Source organism: Fukomys damarensis, unplaced genomic scaffold (assembly GCF_012274545.1).
Source record: "Fukomys damarensis isolate Sample0158 unplaced genomic scaffold, DMR_v1.0_HiC HiC_scaffold_24, whole genome shotgun sequence".
Lineage (NCBI taxonomy): Eukaryota > Metazoa > Chordata > Mammalia > Rodentia > Bathyergidae > Fukomys > Fukomys damarensis.
Window position 1 is genome coordinate 5,659,159 of NW_022900936.1, and position 8,832 is coordinate 5,667,990.

Here is an 8,832-nt window from a genome sequence, read left to right on the forward strand (position 1 = left end):
CCTTAAGCCTGAAAAGTCTTCCTTTAATATTTTTTGTACTGTGAGTCTGGTAGAGGCAATTTCTCTTAGCTTTCCACTGAAAAATACCTTTATTTTATCCTCATTCTTGAAGACTTTCTTGCCTGAAATAGAATTCTACTTTGACTGTTTCCCTGCCTTCTAGCACTTTCAGATGTCACCACAGGTTTTGACGCTGTTGTTTCTCATCAGAGTCTGCCATCTTTAGAGCCATTATCCTCCTGTGGGCAGTGTGTCATTTCTGTCTGGCTCACAGCAGAGTTTTGATTTGAGAAGTTTGACTCAAGGAATTCCTGAGCATGGTTTCCTGCATATGAATCCTGTGTGGGGTCCTCTAAGCTTCTAGAATCTGCCAATTTATGTCTTTCACCAAATGAAGATAATTTCTGTCATTATTTTTACAACAAGTTTTTCTGCACCATTTTCTTTCTATTGAATTCATCTAGTTGCCTTTATTTCTTATATTTTTATTTTTTCAGTTCTAAAATTTTGGCTTGGTGCTTTTTATACATGCCATCTCTCTGGAGATCCTTCTTACATTTCATCCGCTGCTGCTGTATTTTTCTTTACCTCTCTGAGCTTGGTTTTGTTAAGGCCTGGGTGCAATAATTCCAATATCAGGGTCATTCCATGGCTGGTCCCAGCTGATTGTCTTTTCCCTTCAGAGTAGGTCACATCTCCGTGGTTCTTTGTGTCACTTAATTGTGGATTGTATCCAGACGTTGTCAAAGGTAATGCTGCGGAGGTTCTCAGCTCTGTTTTCACCTTACACAATCTGCAGATGCTCTTCTTCCTGCAAGCTTGTTTAGAATTAAACTTTAGGCTGGGAGCCAGCAGTGCTCGTTCAGAGTGAAGTTCTGGATTTGGATATCCTTGTCTCCTCTGCATATGCATGGTTCTTCAGTCACCCACTGACTTACCCAGAGTTCATACACACAATTTTCATCCCTATTCCATGATCTCTGTCTTAGTCACTTTCTCGTCCTTAGTTTACAATACCTGACACCTACAACTTGATGAAAGAGGTTTATTTGGCTCTTGTTTCAGAAGTTTCTGTCCATGTTCAGTAGACTTTAACATAATACTGCATGGCCAAAGGGCCTGGGTGGAAGAAAGCTGCTCACATCATGGCACCAAGGAAGCAGAGAAAGGAACCTGGGAGGGAGAGAAACCTTTCCACTCATGCCTCCAGTGAACTCTCTTCCTGTCAGACCCTCTTCCTAGAAGCAAGGCAGCTATGTTCCTCTCACAATTAACTTGGCCTCCAAACATATGTGGCCTCAGGGGACAAGTGGATATAAACCAGAATGCTGTCTTCTTTCTTGAATTCCTCTCACCCTTCATCAGTCCTGGTTACCCTGGGCACTTTCCCTTTCTGCATGAGTCAGAAAAATAGTGAACATTTTTGGGCGTTCACTTGGTCTGTGACACACCACAACTGCTACCATTCTGAGAGCAAAGCTGAAAACATGAGAACTTCCCCCCGCTCCTGTGGCTTTTGTGAGTTCCAGTCCTTCCCTAAAGTTTACTTGCTTTGATTCATTTTCTACAGTGCTCGGGTAGCTGGTTTCATGTATTTTTCCAGCATTTTTGTTGTTACCTGTGGAAGGGTTTTTTACTGGGGGCGGGAAGAGCTCTTGTTGCTCTGTTTTCTACTTAATTGATTTCTGTCTTGTTTTCAGTGTTACCTTCTGCTATTTTGGGTTTAATGTATTTTTCCTTTTTCTAACTAGATTTTAGATCATCCATTTCAGGACTTTCTTCTTCAAAAAAAAATCTGAAACCACTAAAGGTTTCAAAGAGTTCTTACTGATCCTATCAGTACTACTCTGCTACTGTGTCTATCATGGAGTTTTTGAATTAATTTTTTATTTTTAGAAGGATAATAGTAAAATATTAGCTTGATTACTGAGCTAACTTGAGATCTATTGCATTTGGCCCCCAAGGGGCGTGTCTTACTGTCTGACTCACTGCACTTCAGTTTATCTGATCAACCAGCATGGAGCCACCTGAGACAATGGGTGAAGGCCTGGGAGAAGCCCAGCAGCAAAGCTTGGTTCCAGAGGCACCGCATTATCCAGAGGTGCAGCAAGCAGGGCCACACTGCCAGATGGACCTCTGAGAGGTGGGTGCAGGCATCAGCAGGGAGCCACCACACTGGTGTGCCCCGCATCAGGGAGAACAAGGGCATTGCCAATAAGGCCATTTCCTGCCGGGCAGCCCTGAGAGCAAGCAGGAGTTGGCCAGGGTTCGGGTGGGAGCATCCCAGACAGAAGAAGCATAACCCCAACCCCAGTTACTGAAAGACAAAGCATTCGGGGAGATTGCAAATACTTCTGAATTTTTGGAGATAGCTTCCTGGGAAAAGGATGACGAGGGAAAGGGTCACCACTAAAAGCCTGATCAAGAAGAGGCTTCCATCCCTCCTGGGAGACTTGGCCTTTATTTTGAAAGCTCAAAGGAGGAGATAATATGATTAGATTCCTGCTTTACAGTGGCCACTTTGGATGCCATGTGAACATCGATGGAAGGGCAGAGGAATAGAGGAACAGGGGAAGTGGGAGCAAACCGCACCTGTTTGTACACTTGAGACAGCACAGAAAGGGTTGACAGTGGCCTGAGCCATGGGAGAGGGGATGGGAACTGCAAAGAAGGCCCGGAGAGCCATTCCAAGGGCAGTGCGGACAGCTTTGGTGCTGGATTGTAAACCGGTGGGCAGGGAGCAGGCGGGGACACAGGCTGCCTTCTGGTCCACAAGAGTGTTGTCCTCATCACAGTGTGGTGCAACTGCGCTCAGCACAGCAATGCGAGAGTGACGACCCACCTGTCGTTCTTCAGCTTGTGATGCACTCAGCGCCCCCTCGAGGAAGGACACCTGAGTCACTGGCTTGCTAAGGAAGAAGGGTCTTCCTAACCCTTAGATTAAGAGACACAAACGCCAAACTGGCAGACACGGAATTGTGAAACACACCTGGGAGTCAAGTGCTTTAGTGTCTCCCGTTGAGACATTAGGAGATCAGCAAGTACCTTGCGATAGCCAACAAGAGGGGAATCCTGGCATATGATTATCTTGTACAGGGCACAGTTAGCCTCTGGCTACTTGAAATCCGGGTTTGAAAAGACTTCTTTGTGTGGAACAGTGGAGTAAGTTTCCAAGGAGAAAGTTCTTCATTATCACTGGCTTGCCCCCCTCAGGCCCGCTGTTGTCAGTTTCCATCACTGTGGCGAAGATCCGAGATAATCAACGTAAAAGGAGGGAAAGTTCATTTTGGCTCATGGTTTTGGAAGTTTCAGTCCGTATTTACTTGGCTCTGTTGCTCTGTGCCTCTGGTGGTGCCGCATGCTGTGGTGAAGACCTGTTTCAGCCAAGAAGCAAAGAAAGAGAGGAGAGGATGAGGCCCCAGTGTCCCCTTCGGGAGAAGGCCTCCAAGGACTTAACTTACTCTCACTAGGTCCCACCTGCTAGACATTTTGCCGTTGCTCAGTAGTAATGGGGTTGGGGGCCAGGCATTCAATGCACGTGCCTTCGGGGACATTGAGGATCCAAACTGGAGCATCCCCATAAGGTATGAGAGCCAGAACTTCCCTCGGAAGGAGAGTGTAAGTGAGCATCCCTACAGCCATACCAACCCATGATGGAATCGCTGCCATTCTGCAGGACTTGGGAATCTAAGACAGTCATAGTAACTGAGGGGAGGCCTTCATCTCTTCCCTGGAGAAGAACCTTCTGCTGATTTATTTCCATGATTCTGCTTAGGACGAGATGGAGTGTAGATAAATCAGTGATCAAATGGAAAGTAAAGAACACTATCATGGGTACTACCCAGGAAATATGTTGAAATCCTAACCCCGCTCCTACTACCTCAGAATGTGATTTTATTTGAAAATATGATCTTTATGCAATATGTTCTGTCCACAGAATGAGATCATGACAGTGGCCCGTAGTCCAATGGTTGGTGTTGCTTAAAAAGGGGAAATTGACAGAGAGGCTGACAGAGAGAGATGATAAGAGGGGAGGATACAGGGAGAATGTCACTCACAGATGGAGGCAAGGACTAGAATTTGTTCCCTGCAAACCAAGGAATTCTCAGGCTCCCCAGGGGCAGGAAGAAGCCGGGGAGGGGTCCTTCCTCTGTGGTTTTCACAGGGAGCTTGGTCCACCTGACATCTCCATTGCGATCTTCTCGCCCTTTCACATGTGATACCCTAATTTTTGTTCTAAGCCATCCAATTTGGGGTAATTTACTAGAAAAGCCCGAGGGAGAAAATTCACAGAGCATGGCTATTTCAAGAATCCTTTATTTCTTCAGTGCAATGACTCTTTCCAAATCCATATTAACATGGGAACCACCACATTTTAAGGAGCTGCTTTGGAAAGGAGGTGATCGTTGAAGTGTCTGGTTTTCCCGGGTGAATATTAAAGGGAAGCAAAGATCCACTGTGTCCTCTGTGTCTGATGGTGAAAGGTGTGTGTATACCCACGATAATGTGCTTGCCCTGCCTCAGCCTTCACCCGGGAAGCACAGACGAGCTCTGGGTCCAGCTCTGATGCCTGCTGAGAGGACAGGAGGGCGCTGTGGGACCCTGGCTCTTAAACAGGCCTACATTTTTCAGTGCCCGCTCTCCACAAATCCTTCCCTTCAAGGAAGAAGTCCCACTGTTTTATCCAGTTCCATACCCAACTTGGCCAGCCCCTTGCTGCTGGAGTCCTAGCCTTCATCTTTTACACTAGAAATAGGATTTTTGCACTCACTCTTTGCTGGATTTGGAGTCTCTGTTCGTAGAATTTTACTTCCTTGATTTCCACTCATTAATGAGGGATCACCACCTTCAATTTCTCTCCTATTTGCCACTCCATTCTTTTATCATTTTGCTATAGTTTGGATCTTGGATGTCCCCATGTCGTAGTCAGGGTTTGCAAGGGAACAGATTTAATACAGGACACATAATTTATGGGACTATTTTATAACACTCACCCAAAAAGTCAAATGCAGAGGAGCGCAAGAGTTCTGTCCTCGAGCTAGAGACCTGAAGAATCCAGCGGAGGGCCTGGATCCCACGGCAGTGTCCTGCACACGTCCAGCTGAAGGCCTGGGGCCCACAGTGATGTCTCATGCAAGTCCATGTTGAGAATCTGCACCGGAAAGGCCTTAAGGCCAGTGGTAGAAGTTTGACAGCTTGCACTGGGGAGGTGAAGGATTTGCGCCCCCAGGCTGAGGGGTCTGCACTGGAGCCAGGAAGTGATGCTCCAGGTGAAGATCAGAGCTCCCCTGACGGGAACAGCTGAGTTCACATCAAGAAAAGCAGCCGTAGCAAGCTTCTAGAAAATCAATACCAAAAGATCTTCCCTTCCAGTTCTCTTTTTCTGCTGTTGGCAGCAATCCTCAGGTGGGTCTTCCGTGCTCTGACCATGCTGATTCTGATTCAGTTCAACTGGGCTTTACAAATTGACCATTAGTTCACCCACTGCACCCCATGTGTTAAAGGGTGGCATGACAGAGATGATAGAGCCTTCAGGAGGTAGGGCCCTGGGGGAGATCCTTAGGCCACTGAGGGGTGTGTGCCTTTGCAGGGGACTGCGGGACCCTGGCTCCTTGCTCTTTCTCTTTTGCTTCATGCCTCCGAGGTCAGTGATCTTGTTTCTCGTATGCTCCTGCACCGACATGCTGCCTCACTACAGGCCCCAGGCAACTAGACCAACCTCCGCGGACTGGAGTCTCCAAAACTGTGAGCCCACATAAACCTTTTCTCCTTATAAGTTGATAGCCTCAAATGTTTTGTTATAGGGATAGAAAGCTGAGCAACTCACTGCCCATGAGATAGTGTCTTAGACAGATTTTTCCTAATGCCAAGACCTACCTACCAGAACACCTTTCTAGGGTCACATTCTAAGGTTTCGCTTGCTCTCTTGTCCGGTGTTTGACGTTCCTCTTGGTGTCTGGGTCCTAACCAGTCCTGCTCTGGACATGGTCATTGTCATAGCAGGGGCCACTTGTGTTGGAGCCATTCTCTTCCTCCCTCTAAGCCCATAAATTCAGTATCACATTGCAACTGGTTCTGCCAATTCTGCAGGCTTTGCTTAGGTCTACAAAGCTCTCTTTGTCTCTCAGTTTAATCAGCCAAGACCTGGAGTTGAATATCTACTTTAGATTCCTCCAAGGAACCCAGGAAAAATCCTCACAAATTAGGTTTTTAGGGTTTAGCAGAACAATCACCTGGGAGCTGACCCACTCCATCATCAGCTGGCAGCCCTCCAGCAAAATCCCTGCTGATTTGCATTGCTGATCTTTAGTATTAATTCAACATGCACAGGTCAGGCTTGTAGTAGCCCAGCCACTCAACCATGGTTTTGTTTTCACTTGATCAAAACACTTGAGTACTAAGCAAATGTCACTTTTCTCCAAGACCAATCAACCACCAAGTCCCCCAGGCTTTTTTGTGAAGTGTGCTGTTATGGTCCATCTGAGAACAAGACGGAGCCAGGGAAAAAAACAGGTTTCTGTATCAGCCAGTCCTGCCTTTTACTTCTTGCTAGATACCTAGCTCCGGATGTGTGACAATCTCTTCCTCTATAAAATGGGGAGCTTAACAATGCCTTCCTGTTTGAAGGAGATGTGATGCAGTCATACTGAGTGAAAGGACTTTTGAACTAAAGTGGGTGCCTAAGTTTGGTCACCACCACTTACCACTGGAATTTTCAAACCCTGTTTATCCTGTAACTAGTTTTTGCCTATTTTTCCCTCCTTAGGTGAACACCAGGGGTATGGATTGTTTTGATTTTGGCGAGTGGTATTCACACTTCTCCGTACTTTTGTAACTGATTGCTTCTCATCATCTGCACTTTCTGGACTCGTACCCACCTTTTCAGCCCCTAAATAACAGAACGTTTCAAGCTTGCCATCCCTGAAGGCACTACATCCTGCTGTACCCTCACAGTTCCCCTGAGTTCGTGCTAGCCCTGACTTTGACCTACTCTCATGGAAGTCTGCTCCATGATGAGATTCTCTTGCTGTAAATTGAGGAGAAGGAGCAATAGATGAGAAGGAAAAAACCCAGGTGGCTGCCTGGGCTTGCTGTATCACTCTGGGTCACTCAGCTTCAGTGAGCTGGGGATCATTTATAACCTGTAGATCCTGAGACTTGTCCCACCTCTTTCAAGGGGTCTAAATTATACTAGTGAATGTTTGGAATTCTTTTAAGCATTCAAAGCCTATAAGTGCATTATTTGCTTTTGGCATGTCCAAGGTGTGATGTTTTAAGATGTATATATGCCTCGTGTGTGTGTGTGTGTGTGTGTGTGTGTGTGTGTGTGTGTGTGTGTGTTTGAGTCTTTTGTGAGCAGGACAGGCATCCTTCAGCAGAACACTTTCCAGCACCTAGAAGTCAGCCAGACTCCTGGTCAGCGCAGGTTAAGGAGCAGGGCACACTGGCCAGGGTTAATGTAAAACCGTGAGCCTGTCTTTCTATAGACTTTTAACTCAGTGCTGGGCATGTTAAATGGGGTTTACAGAGAACTATACTGTCCAGACCAAGCCAAATTTCTGAGTAGAGTTTAATTGCTCTCCTTACCAAAAAAATAAGCAAGTGAGGTGATGTCTAGGTTAGCTAGTTGAACAGAATCATTATAATAAACATATGAAAAATATCCACTGTACCCTTTACACATATACCATTATTAGCTGCCAATTAAACAGAAAAATACCTAATGAGAAAAATAAGTAAAAATAAATAAAGATGAATAAAATCTTTTTAAAACAGCCAGAGTAGTAATAGTGGCAGAGACAGATGCAGAACACATCTTTGGGCCTGGTGAAAACGCGGTGAGTCACACATACTACACACTAAGAAATATCACACGTACTAAGTTCAAGAAAGAAACAGACTAATTTAGAAGTGAATGCCTTGTACTAGATAAAAGTTTCTGGGGGAGAATATAGACATTTCTATGAGCAATTCATCCATTAAACTTATTTGTCTATGATCTTTGCAGGCAGGTGCACAAAACCACAGAATGTTTTTGGTTCCCGGGATGTCACGTGTCCTAGTCACTTTCTCATTGCTGGGACACAATACCCAGTATTTGTACCTTAAGGGAGGAGAGGTTCACAGTTTGTAGAGGGTTCAGTCCACGGTCAGCTGGCTCCAAGGCAGGGCTGCATGGCGGGGGTACCTGCTCACAGCATGGCGGGTAGGAAGTGGAGAGCATGAAGGGAGGAGCTGGAAAAGGAGATATAGCCTTCCAGTAGTGCCCACAGTGATTCCTCTAGAAAGTCAGCTGGAATCCAGTCACCTTCCAAGGGTCCCACCTATGATAGCAAGAGGCTCGAGGGGGGACATCTAGATAGAAACCATAACACCGGTGTCTATCCCAGCATCGATGGGATATTGATTCCCATGCTGCTTTTAGAGATTCCCTCATTCCCTGCCCCTAGGCTCTGGAGTAGGGACGGCAATGTTGTCTTGTCTTGGACACAGAGATCTGAGATCTTAGCCAAGATCATCCACAAGGGCGACTGATGCTTGAAATAATGGAATGAAAAATAATTTATGTCTGAGAAATTCTGTGCAAGTGAAAATTAATAAAATTAATGAAAAAAATGTGTCCCACAGATTAGCAATGTTACTGTGTTCCAGAGTACTGTGCAGATCTTGGAAAATATTTATCTTTTTAATTTTTGTTTTTGCTTTTGTTTGCCCAAACAGTATTTACAAATGTGACCTCCTACTGTCTGCCCCAGCCATGTTTATGCCTCTGAAAGAGTAGATGCAAAAAAAAAAAAAAAAAAAAAAAAAAAAAAAAAAAAAAAAACCAAC